The sequence below is a fragment of the Anomaloglossus baeobatrachus genome, chromosome 7 (genome assembly GCF_048569485.1).
Source record: "Anomaloglossus baeobatrachus isolate aAnoBae1 chromosome 7, aAnoBae1.hap1, whole genome shotgun sequence".
NCBI lineage: Eukaryota > Metazoa > Chordata > Amphibia > Anura > Aromobatidae > Anomaloglossus > Anomaloglossus baeobatrachus.
In genome coordinates, this window is record NC_134359.1 from 286,982,513 (window position 1) to 287,001,112 (window position 18,600).

At 47.0% G+C, this 18,600-nt stretch overlaps 1 protein-coding gene across 1 annotated transcript in view; it reads left to right on the forward strand.

Moving 5' to 3' along the window:
* SSTR5 (somatostatin receptor 5) overlaps positions 1-18,600 on the forward strand; it is a 52,484-nt gene that overhangs the window by 1,134 nt on the left and 32,750 nt on the right. The window lies entirely within an intron of this gene.

Here is an 18,600-nt window from a genome sequence, read left to right on the forward strand (position 1 = left end):
TATATAAATATATACACACAGAGTATATATATATATATATATGTATATATATATATATATATATATATATATATATATATATATATATATACACATATGTGCATGTGTATATTACTATATATATATATATATATATATATATATATAAAATCCCCTCCCCAAATACTTTGTGTGTTTCCCAAATTCTGGCTATATCTACATCAAAAATCCTTTACGTGCCCATAAGCTAAATCCTGGCTTTATTTGCCCCCTTAATTATATGACTGTTCCCCATCTTCTAGCTGTGTGCCCTCCAAATTCCAACTTTATGTTTGTAGCTCATATTTTCTATATTCAGTCCATACTGTACCCCTGGCTGTGTGGTATACACTGCTCGCCCACTGTGATGCCCACCTGTGCCTATTCCTGGCATTCTGTGCCAGTTACCTGGACTCCCACTATACAATCTATAGATCAATGGACAATGAAGACCGTACCCTGATAATATGAGGAAGAAGGAAGAAAGAAGGAAGGAAGGAAAGAAAGGAAGAAAGAGAGAGAAAAAAAGGAAAGGAAAGAAGAAAGGAATAAGGAAGCAAAGAATGAAAGAAGAAAGGAAGGAAAGCAGAAAGAAAGGAAGATAGAAAGAAAGGGAGGAAGGAAGAAAGGAAGGAAGACTGTAACCTGATAATATGAGAAAGAAGGAAAGAAAGAAGAAAGGAGATGAAGGAAGGAAGGAAGACTGTACCCTGATAATATGAGAAACAACAAAGAGCCAGCACCAATGTGCACTAAGGCATCAAATATTCCAAACTGCATTATAAAAATTTTTTTTTTTGAGATTTTTGGCAAAAAATTGCAATTTCTTGAGCTGCTTCGCCACGTCACGGCAAATCTCATTTGAAGCAGTCCTACACTAAAATATTTTTATAAAATGTGCCATGCGGCCTCACATATAAATAGCAGAACTGCTCTCAGCAGCACTCACCTGGTCTATTGCAGTCCCGTACCCATGACTGAGTCATGGCTGTGGGCGGGACAGGTCCAAGCAAATGCTGCATGAAGTATATATATAGCCTGTGGACAAAGCCTGATGACCCAATGTGAACAGTCACCAAACGCCAAAATCTATACAGATGGAATACATCCCAAATTGGGGTGCATAGCAAGGTGGAGGTCAACCACCGACCAATTCAACAAAGAAACAACAAAGAGCCAGCACCAATGTGCACTAAGGCATCAAATATTCCAAACTGCATTATAAAAATTTGTTGTTTCTTTGTTGAATTGGTCGGTGGTTGACCTCCACCTTGCTATGCACCCCAATTTGGGATGTATTCCATCTGTATAGATTTTGGCGTTTGGTGACTGTTCACATTGGGTCATCAGGCTTTGTCCACAGGCTATATATATACTTCATGCAGCATTTGCTTGGACCTGTCCCGCCCACAGCCATGACTCAGTCATGGGTACGGGACTGCAATAGACCAGGTGAGTGCTGCTGAGAGCAGTTCTGCTATTTATATGTGAGGCCGCATGGCACATTTTATAAAAATATTTTAGTGTAGGACTGCTTCAAATGAGATTTGCCGTGACGTGGCGAAGCAGCTCAAGAAATTGCAATTTTTTGCCAAAAATCTCAAAAAAAAATTTTTATAATGCAGTTTGGAATATTTGATGCCTTAGTGCACATTGGTGCTGGCTCTTTGTTGTTTCCTGATAATATGAGGAAGAAGGAAGAAAGAAGGAAGGAAGAAAGAGAGAGAGAAAGGAAGGAAGAAAGGAATAAGGAAGCAAAGAATGAAAGAAGAAAGGAAGGAAAGCAGAAAGAAAGGAAGATAGAAAGAAAGGGAGGAAGGAAGAAAGGAAGGAAGACTGTAACCTGATAATATGAGAAAGGAAAGAAAGAAGAAAGGAGATGAAGGAAGGAAGGAAGACTGTACCCTGATAATATGAGGAAGAAGGAAGAAAGAAGGAAGGAAGAAAGAGAGAGAGAGAAAGGAAAGGAAGGAAGAAAGGAATAAGGAAGCAAAGAATGAAAGAAGAAAGGAAGGAAAGCAGAAAGAAAGGAAGATAGAAAGAAAAGAAGGAAGAGAGGGAGGAAGGAAGGAAGAAATAAAAAAGAAAGAAAAAAAATGGATAGAAGGAAGAGAGACAGAAAGAAAGAAAGGAAGAAAACAAAGAGAAAGTAACGATGGAAGGAAGGAAGAATGGAAGGAATGGAGAGAGAGGAAGGAAGAAAGAGAGAGAAAGAAAGGAAGAAAAGAAAGAAGGAAGGGAGGAACGAAGAAAGGAAGGAAGACTGTACCCTGATAATATCAGAAAGAAGGAAGGGAGGAAAGAAGGAAAGAAAGAAGAAAGGAGATAAGGAAGGAAGGAAGGAAGACTGTACCCTGATAATATCAGAAAGAAGGAAGGGAGGAAAGAAGGAAAGAAAGAAGAAAGGAGATAAGGAAGGAAGGAAGGAAGACTGTACCCTGATAATATGAGAAAGAAGGAAGGGACGAAAGAAGGAAAGAAAGAAGAAAGGAGATAAGGAAGGAAGGAAGACTGTACCCTGATAATATGAGAAAGATGGAAGGGACGAAAGAGGGAAAGAAAGAAGAAAGGAGATAAGGAAGGAAGGAAGACTGTACCCTGATAACATGAGAAAGAAGGAAGGGAGGAAAGAAAGAGAGAGAGAGAGAGAGAAAAAGGAAAGAAGAGAGAGAGGAAGGAAAGAGAAAGAAAGAAAGAAAGAAAGGTATGGGATAGCTAGATGAATAGAGCAGGTAACATCATCATTGCATTACTAGACATTATTTCCATTCCATCCGCCTTCTGGGACATATCTAGCAATGTTGGTTCCCACTCAGCTTTTCCAGAGTCCTGAATGGCAATAATATAATCCACAATACCTAATTTGACTTTGGGAAAGCCGGGTGACAACTGCTATAGAAGCCATAGTGGCAGAAACATTGTCGGTCACTCAGCTTTCCTGGAAACAAATATATATATATAAAAAAAGTCTGTTGACTGAAGTTGCCCATATAACCTGGGTTGTACCACTAGAGGCGTGTAATGGTGACCACCCAGCTTTAGAGAACACTGAGTGGTCCACTGCTTGGTATGTAGTGCTTTATCCTTTGCTCCCATGTCTGTATACACTGCTGGTATATGGAGGAGCTGGTGGTATATGAGGCAGCCCGAGCCACTGGCAGAAGGAGGGGCACAAGAGCGGTGATGGCCGGTGCCCTGTCTTGGCCACTCCACTGGTTGGATTGGTCACTGTACTGGAATGTACCTGTGGTGGTAAAGGGTTAATCAGGTGACAGGGTATCCAGTCCTGTGCCCATATCTGCGAGGGCAAATATCGCCTATGGGTTAATGATTGACGTCCCTGGGATATCACAGAGGAGGAACCTTCTCTGCTCAGAGCAGAATCAATATTGGTGAATTACTGGGGACAAGAGAGAAGAGGGACTGAGAGAGTAGAGAGGCTGAGAGAGAAGAGGGACCGAGAGAGTAGAGGAACCGAGAGAGAAGAGGGACCGAGAGAGTAGAGGGACCGAGAGAGAAGAGGGACCGAGAGAGAAGAGGGACCGAGAGAGTAGAGGGACCGAGAGAGAAGAGGGACCGAGAGAGTAGAGGGACCGAGAGAGAAGAGGGACCGAGAGAGAAGAGAGGCTGAGAGAGAAGAGGGACTGAGAGAGAAGAGGGACCGAGAGAGAAGAGGGACTGAGAGAAGAGGAACCAAGAGAGAAGAGGGACCGAGAGAGAAGAGGGACCGAGAGAGAAGAGGGACCGAGAGAGAAGAGGGACCGAGAGAGAAGAGAGGCTGAGAGAGAAGAGAGGCTGAGAGAGAAGAGGGACTGAGAGAGAAGAGGGACTGAGAGAAGAGGGACCGAGAGAGAAGAGGGACTGAGAGAAGAGGGGCCAAGAGAGTAGAGAGGCAGAGAGAGAAGAGGGACTGAGAGAGAAGCGGGACCGAGAGAGAAGAGGGGCAGAGAGAGAAGCGGGACCGAGAGAGAAGAGGGGCAGAGAGAGAAGAGGGACTGAGAGAGAAGAGGGACTGAGAGAGAAGAGGGGCAGACAGAGAAGAGGGACTGAGAGAGAAGAGGGACTGAGAGAGAAGAGGGGCAGACAGAGAAGAGGGACTGAGAGAGAAGAGGGACTGAGAGAGAAGAGGGGCAGACAGAGAAGAGGGACTGAGAGAGAATAGGGACTGCGAGAGAAGAGGGGCTGAGAGAGAAGAGGGACTGAGAGAGAAGAGGGACCAGGACAGAAGAGGGGCTGAGAGAGAAGAGGGCCGAGAGAGAAGAGGGACCAGGACAGAAGAGGGGCTGAGAGAGAAGCGGGACCGAGAGAGAAGAGGGACCAGGACAGAAGAGGGGCTGAGAGAGAAGAGGGGCCGAGAGAGAAGAGAGACTGAAAGAGAAGAGGAACTGAGAGAGTAGAGGGACTGAGAGAGAAGAGGGACTGAAAGAGAAGAGGAACCGAGAGAGTAGAGGGACCGAGAGAGAAGAGGGACTGAAAGAGAAGAGGAACTGAGAGAGTAGAGGGACTGAGAGAGAAGAGGGACTGAAAGAGAAGAGGAACTGAGAGAGTAGAGGGACTGAGAGAGAAGAGGGACTGAGAGAGAAGAGGGACTGAGAGAGAAGAGGGACTGAAAGAGAAGAGGAACTGAGAGAGTAGAGGGACTGAGAGAGAAGAGGGACTGAAAGAGAAGAGGAACTGAGAGAGTAGAGGGACTGAGAGAGAAGAGGGACTGAAAGAGAAGAGGAACTGAGAGAGTAGAGGGACCGAGAGAGAAGAGGGACTGAAAGAGAAGAGGAACTGAGAGAGTAGAGGGACCGAGAGAGAAGAGGGGTCGAGAGAGAAGAGGAACCGAGAGAGAAGAGGGACTGAAAGAGAAGAGGAACTGAGAGAGTAGAGGGACCGAGAGAGAAGAGGAACCGAGAGAGAAGAGGAACTGAGAGAGTAGAGGGACCGAGAGAGTAGAGGGACCGAGAGAGAAGAGGGACTGAAAGAGAAGAGGAACTGAGAGAGTAGAGGGACCGAGAGAGAAGAGGGGCCGAGAGAGAAGAGGAACCGAGAGAGAAGAGGAACTGAGAGAGTAGAGGGACCGAGAGAGTAGAGGGACCGAGAGAGAAGAGGGACTGAAAGAGAAGAGGAACTGAGAGAGTAGAGGGACCGAGAGAGAAGAGGAACCGAGAGAGAAGAGGAACTGAGAGAGTAGAGGGACCGAGAGAGTAGAGGGACCGAGAGAGAAGAGGGACTGAAAGAGAAGAGGAACTGAGAGAGTAGAGGGACCGAGAGAGAAGAGGAACCAAGAGAGAAGAGGAACTGAGAGAGTAGAGGGACCGAGAGAGAAGAGGAACCGAGAGAGAAGAGGGACTGAAAGAGAAGAGGAACTGAGAGAGTAGAGGGACCGAGAGAGAAGAGGGGCCGAGAGAGAAGAGGAACCGAGAGAGAAGAGGAACTGAGAGAGTAGAGGGACCGAGAGAGAAGAGGGGCCGAGAGAGAAGAGGAACCGAGAGAGAAGACGGACCGAGAGAGTAGAGGGACCGAGAGAGAAGAGGGGTCGAGAGAGAAGAGGAACCGAGAGAGAAGAGGAACTGAGAGAGTAGAGGGACCGAGAGAGAAGAGGGGCCGAGAGAGAAGATGAACCGAGATAGAAGAGGAACCGAGAGAGTAGAGGGACCGAGAGAGAAGAGGGGCCGAGAGAGAAGAGGAACCGAGAGAGAAGACGGACCGAGAGAGTAGAGGGACCGAGAGAGAAGAGGGACCGAGAGAGAAGAGGAACCGAGAGAGAAGAGGAACTGAGAGAGTAGAGGGACCGAGAGAGAAGAGGGGCCGAGAGAGAAGAGGAACCGAGAGAGAAGACGGACCGAGAGAGTAGAGGGACTGAGAGAGAAGAGGAACTGAGAGAGTAGAGGGACTGAGAGAGAAGAGGGGCCCAAAGAGAAGAAGTGCCAAGAAGAAAGTGAGAGAGACAAGGGACTTAGAGACAATGGAGAGATAGAAGAGAAGCTGAAAGAAAAAAGGCTGAGAGAAGAGGGTCCAAGAGAGAAGAGGGGGCAACAAGAGAGCAGATGAGAGAAGAGGGGCCGAAAGCAAAGGGGCCAAGGGAGAAAAGGCGCCAAGACAGAAGAAGGGCCAAGATAGGAGAGGGGCCGAAAGAAAAGGGTTAGAAAGATAGAAGAGGGGCCTAGAGAGAAGAGGCGCACAGGAGAGGGGACAAGAGATAAAAGGAGCCAAGAATAGGTTCCAACGAGAAGGGTCTAGAGAAGGGGGGCTGAGGGAAGCGGGGCCAAGGAGAGGCGCCAAAAGAGAAGAGGGGCTGAGGAGAGGAGAGGGTCCAAGATAGAAGAGGCGCCAATGAGAGGGGCCAAGAGAGAAGAGGGGCCAAGGAGAGGCGCCAAAAGAGAAGAGGGGCTGAGGAGAGGAGCCAAGAGAGAAGAGGGGCCAATGAGAGGGGCCAAGAGAGAAGAGGGGCCAAGGAGAGGAGCTGACACAGGAGACGCCACTTATCTCCTTTACATTCAGCATTTGGACAGTCACTTAGTAACAGAATCAATGGGGATCTGTGAGTGTGGAGTCTCCAGCAGTGACTACTACTCCACCTATTCACCGACTGCTCAGGAGAGGGGGGGTAGTGTCAGTGCGGAGTAGACATGGACCAGTGCCCCGATAATGGGCACCATCGCTCCAGACCTCTAGAAGATTGACAGATAGAATAATAAGGTCAGATGGTGCAAAGCCCCCAATACTGTCACCAGCCCTCTCACAGACCCAGCAGGGGCCTCATTCACATCCCATTTTTTGTCCTCAGATTTCGGGGTTCTGCCCCCATTTTTTGGAATCAGATAAAATAGATAGGTCTTCTTCACTGACAGCAGAGAGGAGGGAATGTGATCAGAACACAGTGTATGTGCACATCAGAGCAAGAGAATTTTTCCCGTTGCACTTGCAGGCAGTGGCCACCAGAGGGCAGAGTGTTGTAGCCCATAACACGACCCAGCGCTCATCGGTCCCGGATCCGCAGCTGGATTTCGCGTCCATAGAGAGACGATATGTATTGCTCTGTTTTGGAAAGAAGAAATTCCCGGAGGCAAATAATAAAATACACATTTTTAGTATTCAGTAAATAGCAAAATACTTGGGATAGCGGCCCGGGGGGCAATTGCGCTCCTGCCCCCGCGGCCAGCCCCTGCTTAGAGGGTTATTCCCCAAATCGTAAATGATCCTAAAAATGAGACGGCTAGAAATGACTGAGCGCTGGATTCGGACGCTCCATAGACAATGAATGGAGCAGAGGTTGAGCATTTGCACCGTCGCTCCGGGTTCCTGGGGTTCGGAGTCTGGTTCTCAGGATCGGGGGGACCCATTGGTCAGACCCGGGTCTAGTGCGGTGAACATTATTGTCTGCATCCCTGGTGGTCTAGTGAAGTGATTAAGTTACAGCAGCCTTCCTTAGTCAGTATACTTTTGTGGTCTAACTAAGTAAGAGGCTAAATTTCAGTATCCCTGGTGGTCTAGAGCAGTGAAGGAGGGTGAATGTACTGTACGGGTCCCTGGTGGTCTATAGCAGTGAAGGAGGGTGAATGTACTGTAGGGGTCCCTGGTGGTCTATAGCAGTGAAGGAGGGTGAATGTACTGCAGGGGTTCCTGGTGGTTTAGAGCAGTGAAGGAGGGTGAATGTACTGTAGGGGTCCCTGGTGGTCTAGAGCAGTGAAGGAGGGTGAATGTACTGTAGGGGTCCCTGGTGGTCTAGAGCAGTGAAGGAGGGTGAATGTACTGTAGGGGTCCCTGGTGGTCTAGAGCAGTGAAGGAGGGTGAATGTACTGTGGGGGTCCCTGGTGGTCTAGAGCAGTGAAGGAGGGTGAATGTACTGTAGGGGTCCCTGGTGGTCTATAGCAGTGAAGGAGGGTAAATGTACTGTAGGGGTCCCTGGTGGTCTAGAGCAGTGAAGGAGGGTGAATGTACTGTAGGGGTCCCTGGTGGTCTAGAGCAGTGAAGGAGGGTGAATGTACTGTGGGGGTCCCTGGTGGTCTAGAGCAGTGAAGGAGGGTGAATGTACTGTAGGAGTCCCTGGTGGTCTATAGCAGTGAAGGAGGGTAAATGTACTGTAGAAGTCCCTGGTGGTCTAGAGCAGTGAAGGAGGGTGAATGTACTGTAGGGGTCCCTGGTGGTCTAGAACAGTGAAGGAGGGTGAATGTACTGTAGGGGTCCCTGGTGGTCTATAGCAGTGAAGGAGGGTGAATGTACTGTAGGAGTCCCTGGTGGTCTATAGCAGTGAAGGAGGGTAAATGTACTGTAGAAGTCCCTGGTGGTCTAGAGCAGTGAAGGAGGGTGAATGTACTGTAGGGGTCCCTGGTGGTCTAGAACAGTGAAGGAGGGTGAATGTACTGTAGGGGTCCCTGGTGGTCTAGAGCAGTGAAGGAGGGTGAATGTACTGTAGGGGTCCCTGGTGGTCTAGAGCAGTGAAGGAGGGTGAATGTACTGTAGGGGTCCCTGGTGGTCTAGAACAGTGTAGGATGGTGAATGTACTGTAGGAGTCCCTGGTGGTCTAGAACAGTGAAGGAGGGTGAATGTACTGTAGGGGTCCCTGGTGGTCTAGAACAGTGTAGGATGGTGAATGTACTGTAGGAGTCCCTGGTGGTCTAGAACAGTGTAGGATGGTGAATGTACTGTAGGGGTCCCTGGTGGTCTAGAGCAGTGAAGGAGGGTGAATGTACTGTAGGGGTCCCTAGTGGTCTAGAGCAGTGAAGGAGGGTGAATGTACTGTAGGGGTCCCTGGTGGTCTATAGCAGTGAAGGAGGGTGAATGTACTGTAGGGGTCCCTAGTGGTCTATAGCAGTGAAGGAGGGTGAATGTACTGCAGGGGTTCCTGGTGGTCTATAGCAGTGAAGGAGGGTGAATGTACTGTAGGGGTCCCTGGTGGTCTATAGCAGTGAAGGAGGGTGAATGTACTGCAGGGGTTCCTGGTGGTCTAGAACAGTGTAGGATGGTGAATGTACTGTAGGAGTCCCTGGTGGTCTAGAACAGTGTAGGATGGTGAATGTACTGTAGGAGTCCCTGGTGGTCTAGAACAGTGAAGGAGGGTGAATGCACTGTAGGGGTCCCTGGTGGTCTAGAGCAGTGAAGGAGGGTGAATGTACTGTAGGGGTCCCTGGTGGTCTAGAACAGTGTAGGATGGTGAATGTACTGTAGGAGTCCCTGGTGGTCTAGAACAGTGAAGGATGGTGAATGTACTGTAGGAGTCCCTGGTGGTCTAGAACAGTGAAGGAGGGTGAATGTACTGTAGGGGTCCCTGGTGGTCTAGAACAGTGTAGGATGGTGAATGTACTGTAGGAGTCCCTGGTGGTCTAGAACAGTGAAGGAGGGTGAATGTACTGTAGGGGTCCCTGGTGGTCTAGAACAGTGTAGGATGGTGAATGTACTGTAGGAGTCCCTGGTGGTCTAGAACAGTGAAGGATGGTGAATGTACTGTAGGAGTCCCTGGTGGTCTAGAACAGTGAAGGAGGGTGAATGTACTGTAGGGGTCCCTGGTGGTCTAGAGCAGTGAAGGAGGGTGAATGTACTGTAGGGGTCCCTGGTGGTCTAGAACAGTGTAGGATGGTGAATGTACTGTAGGAGTCCCTGGTGGTCTAGAACAGTGAAGGAGGGTGAATGTACTGTAGGGGTCCCTGGTGGTCTAGAACAGTGTAGGATGGTGAATGTACTGTAGGAGTCCCTGGTGGTCTAGAACAGTGAAGGATGGTGAATGTACTGTAGGAGTCCCTGGTGGTCTAGAACAGTGAAGGAGGGTGAATGTACTGTAGGGGTCCTTGGTGGTCTAGAGCAGTGAAGGAGGGTGAATGTACTGTAGGGGTCCCTGGTGGTCTAGAGCAGTGAAAGAGGGTGAATGTACTGTAGGGGTCCCTGGTGGTCTATAGCAGTGAAAGAGGGTAAATGTACTGTAGGGGTCCATGGTGGTCTAGAGCAGTGAAGAAGGGTGAATGTACTGTAGGGGTCCCTGGTGGTCTAGAGCAGTGAAGGAGGGTGAATGTACTGTAGGGGTCCCTGGTGGTCTAGAGCAGTGAAGGAGGGTGAATGTACTGCAGGGGTCCCTGGTGGTCTAGAGCAGTGAAGGAGGGTGAATGTACTGCAGGGGTTCCTGGTGGTCTAGAACAGTGAAGGATGGTGAATGTACTGTAGGGGTCCCTGGTGGTCTATAGCAGTGAAGGAGGGTAAATGTACTGTAGGGGTCCATGGTGGTCTAGAGCAGTGAAGAAGGGTGAATGTACTGTAGGGGTCCCTGGTGGTCTAGAGCAGTGAAGGAGGGTGAATGTACTGTAGGGGTCCCTGGTGGTCTAGAGCAGTGAAAGAGGGTGAATGTACTGTAGGGGTCCCTGGTGGTCTATAGCAGTGAAGGAGGGTAAATGTACTGTAGGGGTCCATGGTGGTCTAGAGCAGTGAAGGAGGGTGAATGTACTGTAGGGGTCCCTGGTGGTCTAGAGCAGTGAAGGAGGGTAAATGTACTGTAGGGGTCCCTGGTGGTCTAGAGCAGTGAAGGAGGGTGAATGTACTGTAGGGGTCCCTGGTGGTCTAGAGCAGTGAAGGAGGGTAAATGTACTGTAGTGGTCCCTGGTGGTCTAGGGAAGTGAAGCTGCTGGTGTCAGCATCCATGGTGATCAAGGCCAGTGAATGGATTAATAATATCAATACTCCTTGTGGTCTAGGGCAATGAGAAGTTAATATCAGTATCCCTGGTGGTCTAGTGAAGTGATCAAGTTAACAGCAGTCTCCCTGGTGGCAGTAAAGGTTTTAGTAGCAGTAACGCTGGTTATGTAATGGAGTAAAAGGGTTCATGCAAAAAATCCTTGTGGGCTAGGGCTGCGAAGGAGTCAGTATACTTTTGTGGTCTAAGGATGTAAGAAGCTAAATTTCAGTACCCCTGGTGGTCTACAGCAGTGAAACAGGTTTTAATGTAACTATACGAATCCCTGGTGGACTAGGTCAGAGAAAAGGATGGGAATGTAGGAATCCTGGTGGCCTAGGTCAGTGAAAAGGGTAAAAGTAGAGATCCCTGGTGGTCTAGGGCAGTAAAAAGGATGGGAATGTAGGAATCCTGGTGGCCTAGGTCAGTGAAAAGGGTAAAAGTAGAGATCCCTGGTGGTCTAGGGCAGTAAAAAGGGTAAAAGTAGACATCTCTGGTGGTCTAGGGCAGTAAATAAGAGGGAAATGTAGGAATCCTGGTGGTCTAGGCTAGTGAAAAGGGTAAAAGTAGAGATCCCTGGTGGTCTAAGGCAGTGACAGGAAGAAAAATAAGGATCCCAGGTGGTCTAAAAAAATATAGGGATCCCTGGTGGTCTATTGAAGAGAAAGAGGTAAAAGTAGATATCCCTGGTGGTCTAGGGTAATGTATCCAAAAACATGTAGGAATGCAGACTTTCCCCGAGCTAGTGGAGGCAATCACAGGCACTATAGCCATTCCTTATAGGCTCACAGCAATATCACAGGCTGCACAGTTCTCCCACTGATTGGACTGATTGTGTAAGGAAAGATCTGCCCAATCATTAGGGAGTGAGATCAGAGCACACTGTCCTTGAGCTTGTGGGGGTAATCACAGGCTCTATACCCATTCCTTAGTGGCTGACAGTAATGTCACAGGCTGCACAGTTCTCCCTCTGATTGGACTGAGTGTATAAGGAACAATCTGCCCAATCATTAGGAAATTAGATTACAATAGAGCAGACTTTCCCTGAGCTAGAGAGGGTAACCACAGGCCCCATTCCTTATATGCTCATAGCAATGTCATAGGCTGCACAGTTCTCCCTTTCATTGGGCGGAGTGTATAAGGAACATCTGCCCAATTATTAGGCAATGAGATCAGGGAGCCTGCAATAGAGCAGACTTTCCCTGAGCTTGTAGGGGTACACACAGTTCTGATTCCTTATAGGCTCAGAGCAATGTCATAGGCTGCACAGTTCTCTCTATGATTGGGCTGACTGTATAAGGAACAATCTGCCCAATCATTAGGGAATGAGATAGGGGAGCCTGTAATACAGCAGACTTTCCATGAGCTAGAGGAGGTAACTAAAAGCCCAATAAGAGGGAGAACTGTGCAGCCTATGACATTGCTGTAAACCTATAAAGAATGGATATAGGGCCTATATCCATTCTTTATAGGTTTACAGCAATGTCATAGGCTGCACAGTTCTCCCTCTTATTGGGCTGAGTGTACAAGGAACACTCTGCCCAATCATTAGGGAATGAGATAGGGGAGCCTTTCATACAGCAGACTTTCCATGAGCTAGAGGAGGTAACTACAGACCCTATATCCATTCCTTATAGGTTTACAGCAATGTCATAGGCTGCACAGTTCTCCCTCTTATTGGGCTGAGTGTACAAGGAACACTCTGCCCAATCATTAGGGAATGAGATAGGGGAGCCTGTAATACAGCAGACTTTACATGAGCTAGAGGAGGTAACTACAGACCCTATATCCATTCCTTATAGGTTTACAGCAATGTCATAGGCTGCACAGTTCTCCCTCTTATTGGGCTGAGTGTACAAGGAACACTCTGCCCAATCATTAGGGAATGAGATAGGGGAGCCTGTAATACAGCAGACTTTCCATGAGCTAGAGGAGGTAACTACAGACCCTATATCCATTCCTTATAGGTTTACAGCAATGTCATAGGCTGCACAGTTCTCCCTCTTATTGGGCTGAGTGTACAAGGAACACTCTGCCCAATCATTAGGGAATGAGATAGGGGAGCCTGTAATACAGCAGACTTTCCATGAGCTAGAGGAGGTAACTACAGACCCTATATCCATTCCTTATAGGTTTACAGCAATGTCATAAGCTGCACAGTTCTCCCTCTTATTGGGCTGAGTGTACAAGGAACACTCTGCCCAATCATTAGGGAATGAGATAGGGGAGCCTGTAATACAGCAGACTTTCCATGAGCTAGAGGAGGTAACTACAGACCCTATATCCATTCCTTATAGGTTTACAGCAATGTCATAGGCTGCACAGTTCTCCCTCTTATTGGGCTGAGTGTACAAGGAACACTCTGCCCAATCATTAGGGAATGAGATAGGGGAGCCTTTCATACAGCAGACTTTCCATGAGCTAGAGGAGGTAACTACAGACCCTATATCCATTCCTTATAGGTTTACAGCAATGTCATAGGCTGCACAGTTCTCCCTCTTATTGGGCTGAGTGTACAAGGAACACTCTGCCCAATCATTAGGGAATGAGATAGGGGAGCCTGTAATACAGCAGACTTTCCATGAGCTAGAGGAGGTAACTACAGACCCTATATCCATTCCTTATAGGTTTACAGCAATGTCATAGGCTGCACAGTTCTCCCTCTTATTGGGCTGAGTGTACAAGGAACACTCTGCCCAATCATTAGGGAATGAGATAGGGGAGCCTGTAATACAGCAGACTTTCCATGAGCTAGAGGAGGTACCTACAGGCCCTATATCCATTCCTTATAGGTTTACAGCAATGTCATAGGCTGCACAGTTCTCCCTCTTATTCGGCTGAGTGTATAAGGGACACTCTGCCCAATCATTAGGGAGTGACATTGGGGAGCCTGCAATAGAGCAGACTTTCCCTGAGCTTGTGGGGGTAATCACAGGCTCCATTTCTTATAGGCTCACAGCAATGTGACCGGCTGCACAGTTCTCTCTATGATTGGGCTGAGTATATAAGGAGCAATCTGCCCAATCATTAGGGAGTGAGATCAGAGCAGACTGTCCTTGAGTTTGTGGGGGTAATCACAGTCCCTCTACCCACTTGTTAAAGGCTGACAGCAATGTCACCGGCTGCACAGTTCTCCCTCTGATTGGGCTGAGTGTATAAGGAACACTGCCCAATCATTAGGTAGTAAGATCGGGGAGCCTGCAATAGAGCAGACTTTCCCTGAGCTTGTGGGGGTAATCAGAGGCCCCATTCCTTAGGCTCACAGCAATGTCACAGGCTGCACAGTTCTCCCTCCCAAAAACATATACTTCCACGGTACTGCCTATTTAAAGGGGAATGACTGAAGTAAATGTATTAAATATTTTTACATAATTCTAGAATGTTGTGTTTGGAGCAGCGGTGACGGGGAGCCCAGGGCAATAATCAGACTGTGTGCTGCGGCGGAGCGGTGGTGGTGGAGCGCAGCACACAATACAGCCTACGTTCAGAGATTATATAACACCTCGGCCTCTAATCCCGAGCCCGGAGACAATAGCCGCGCACACGGCGCTGCTCCACTTTGTGCTCCGGAGCTGAACTCCCTGCAGCTTTGTGTTATTTCCTGGCAGAGCGATACAAGGAGTTTGTGATATTAGTGCTGAACCCACCGGCGGCAAAGGATGGAGAGGTTTAGAGCGGATTTAACGCTGTTATGGAGGAATTACAGCAATTAAAGCCAATCACTAAAAAAAGGGGATTCAGGAAATACATTATACAGCAGTCACAAGAGGGAAACCGCCGCTCACAATGTGACTCTGTGAGACCGCACGACTATGAGCTCCTATACATTCCCGTAGTGTAATGCTTCTTTTACCCTGCGGGGAGATGTAGAGAAACTGAGCTGTACTGTGTGCATTATCTGTGACATCACTGTGTGTATTATCTGTGACATCACAGTGTGTATTATCTGTGACATCACTGTGTGTATTATCTGTGACATCACTGTGTGTATTATCTGTGACATCACTGTGTGTATTATCTGTGACATCACTGTGTGTATTATCTGTGACATCACTGTGTGTATTATCCCTGTACTGGGACATCACTGTGTGTATTATCCCTGTACTGGGACATCACTGTGTGTATTATCTGTGACATCACTGTGTGTATTATCCCTGTACTGTGACATCACTGTGTGTATTATCCCTGTACTGGGACATCACTGTGTGTATTATCTGTGACATCACTGTGTGTATTATCCCTGTACTGGGACATCACTGTGTGTATTATCCCTGTACTGTGACATCACTGTGTGTATTATCCCTGTACTGGGACATCACTGTGTGTATTACCCCTGTACTGTGACATCACTGTGTGCATTACCCCTGTACTGTGACATCTCTGTGTGTATTATCCCTGTACTGTGACATCACTGTGTGTATTACCCCTGTACTGTGACATCACTGTGTGTATTACCCCTGTACTGTGACATCACTGTGTGTATTATCCCTGTACTGTGACATCACTGTGTGTATTACCCCTGTACTGTGACATCACTGTGTGTATTACCCCTGTACTGTGACATCACTGTGTGTATTATCCCTGTACTGTGACATCACTGTGTGTATTATCCCTGTACTGTGACATCACTGTGTGTATTATCCCTGTACTGTGACATCACTGTGTGTATTACCCCTGTACTGTGACATCTCTGTGTGTATTATCCCTGTACTGTGACATCACTGTGTGTATTACCTCTGTACTGTGACATCACTGTGTGTATTACCCCTGTACTGTGACATCACTGTGTGTATTATCCCTGTACTGTGACATCACTGTGTGTATTATCCCTGTACTGTGACATCACTGTGTGTATTATCCCTGTACTGTGACATCACTGTGTGTATTATCCCTGTACTGTGACATCACTGTGTGTATTATCCCTGTACTGTGACATCACTGTGTGTATTAACCCTGTACTGTGACATCACTGTGTGTATCATCCCTGTACTGTGACATCACTGTGTGTATTACCCCTGTACTGTGACATCACTGTGTGTATTACCCCTGTACTGTGACATCACTGTGTGTATTATCCCTGTACTGTGACATCACTGTGTGTATTACCCCTGTACTGTGACATCACTGTGTGTATTACCCCTGTACTGTGACATCACTGTGTGTATTATCCCTGTACTGTGACATCACTGTGTGTATTATCCCTGTACTGTGACATCACTGTGTGTATTATCCCTGTACTGTGACATCACTGTGTGTATTACCCCTGTACTGTGACATCACTGTGTGTATTACCCCTGTACTGTGACATCACTGTGTGTATTATCCCTGTACTGTGACATCACTGTGTGTATTATCCCTGTACTGTGACATCACTGTGTGTATTACCCCTGTACTGTGACATCACTGTGTGTATTACCCCTGTACTGTGACATCACTGTGTGTATTACCCCTGTACTGTGACATCACTGTGTGTATTATCCCTGTACTGTGACATCACTGTGTGTATTATCCCTGTACTGTGACACCACTGTGTGTATTACCTCTGTACTGTGACATCACTGTGTGTATTATCCCTGTACTGTGACATCACTGTGTGTATTATCCCTGTACTGTGACATCACTGTGTGTATTATCTGTGACATCACTGTGTGTATTATCTGTGACATCACTGTGTGTATTATCTGTGACATCACTGTGTGTATTATCCCTGTACTGTGACATCACTGTGTGTATTATCTGTGACATCACTGTGTGTATTATCCCTGTACTGTGACATCACTGTGTGTATTATCCCTGTACTGTGACATCACTGTGTATATTACCCCTGTACTGTGACATCACTGTGTGTATTACCCCTGTACTGTGACATCACTGTGTGTATTATCCCTGTACTGTGACATCACTGTGTGTATTATCCCTGTACTGTGACATCACTGTGTATATTACCCCTGTACTGTGACATCACTGTGTATATTACCCCTGTACTGTGACATCACTGTGTGTATTATCTGTGACATCACTGTGTGTATTATCCCTGTACTGTGACATCACTGTGTGTATTATCCCTGTACTGTGACATCACTGTGTGTATTACCCCTGTACTGTGACATCACTGTGTGTATTATCCCTGTACTGTGACATCACTGTGTATATTACCCCTGTACTGTGACATCACTGTGTATATTACCCCTGTACTGTGACATCACTGTGTGTATTATCTGTGACATCACTGTGTGTATTACCCCTGTACTGTGACATCACTGTGTGTATTATCCCTGTACTGTGACATCACTGTGTGCATTATCCCTGTACTGTGACATCACTATGTGTATTACCCCTGTACTGTAACATCACTGTGTGTATTATCCCTGTACTGTGACATCACTGTGTGCATTATCCCTGTACTGTGACATCACTGTGTGTATTACCCCTGTACTGTGACATCACTGTGTGTATTATCCCTGTACTGTGACATCACTGTGTATATTACCCCTGTACTGTGACATCACTGTGTATATTACCCCTGTACTGTGACATCACTGTGTGTATTATCTGTGACATCACTGTGTGTATTACCCCTATACTGTGACATCACTGTGTGTATTATCCCTGTACTGTGACATCACTGTGTGTATTACCCCTGTACTGTGACATCACTGTGTGTATTATCCCTGTACTGTGACATCACTGTGTGTATTATCCCTGTACTGTGACATCACTGTGTGTATTATCCCTGTACTGTGACATCACTGTGTGTATTATCTGTGACATCACTGTGTGTATTATCCCTGTACTGTGACATCACTGTGTGTATTATCCCTGTACTGTGACATCACTGTGTGTATTATCTGTGACATCACTGTGTGCATTATCCCTGTACTGTGACATCACTGTGTGTATTATCCCTGTACTGTGACATCACTGTGTGTATTATCCCTGTACTGTGACATCACTGTGTGTATTATCCCTATACTGTGACATCACTGTGTGTATTACCCCTGTACTGTGACATCACTGTGTGTATTACCCCTGTACTGTGACATCACTGTGTGTATTATCCCTGTACTGTGACATCACTGTGTGTATTACCCCTGTACTGTGACATCACTGTGTGTATTACCCCTGTACTGTGACATCACTGTGTGTATTACCCCTGTACTGTGACATCACTGTGTGTATTATCCCTGTACTGTGACATCACTGTGTGTATTATCCCTGTACTGTGACATCACTGTGTGTATTATCCCTGTACTGTGACATCACTGTGTGTATTATCCCTATACTGTGACATCGCTGTGTGTATTATCCCTGTACTGTGACATCGCTGTGTGTATTACCCCTGTACTGTGACATCACTGTGTGTATTACCCCTGTACTGTGACATCACTGTGTGTATTATCCCTGTACAGTGACATCACTGTGTGTATTACCCCTGTACTGTGACATCACTGTGTGTATTATCCCTGTACTGTGACATCACTGTGTGTATTATCCCTGTACTGTGACATCACTGGGTGTATTATCCCTGTACTGTGACATCACTGTGTGTATTACCCCTGTACTGTGACATCACTGTGTGTATTACCCCTGTACTGTGACATCACTGTGTGTATTATCCCTGTACTGTGACATCACTGTGTATTATCCCTGTACTGTGACATCACTGTGTGTATTATCCCTGTACTGTGACATCACTGTGTATTATCCCTGTACTGTGACATCACTGTGTGTATTATCCCTGTACTGTGACATCACTGTGTATTATCCCTGTACTGTGACATCACTGTGTGTATTATCCCTGTACTGTGACATCACTGTGTATTACCCCTGTACTGTGACATCACTGGGTGTATTATCCCTGTACTGTGACATCACTGTGTATTACCCCTGTACTGTGACATCACTGTGTGTATTATCCCTGTACTGTGACATCACTG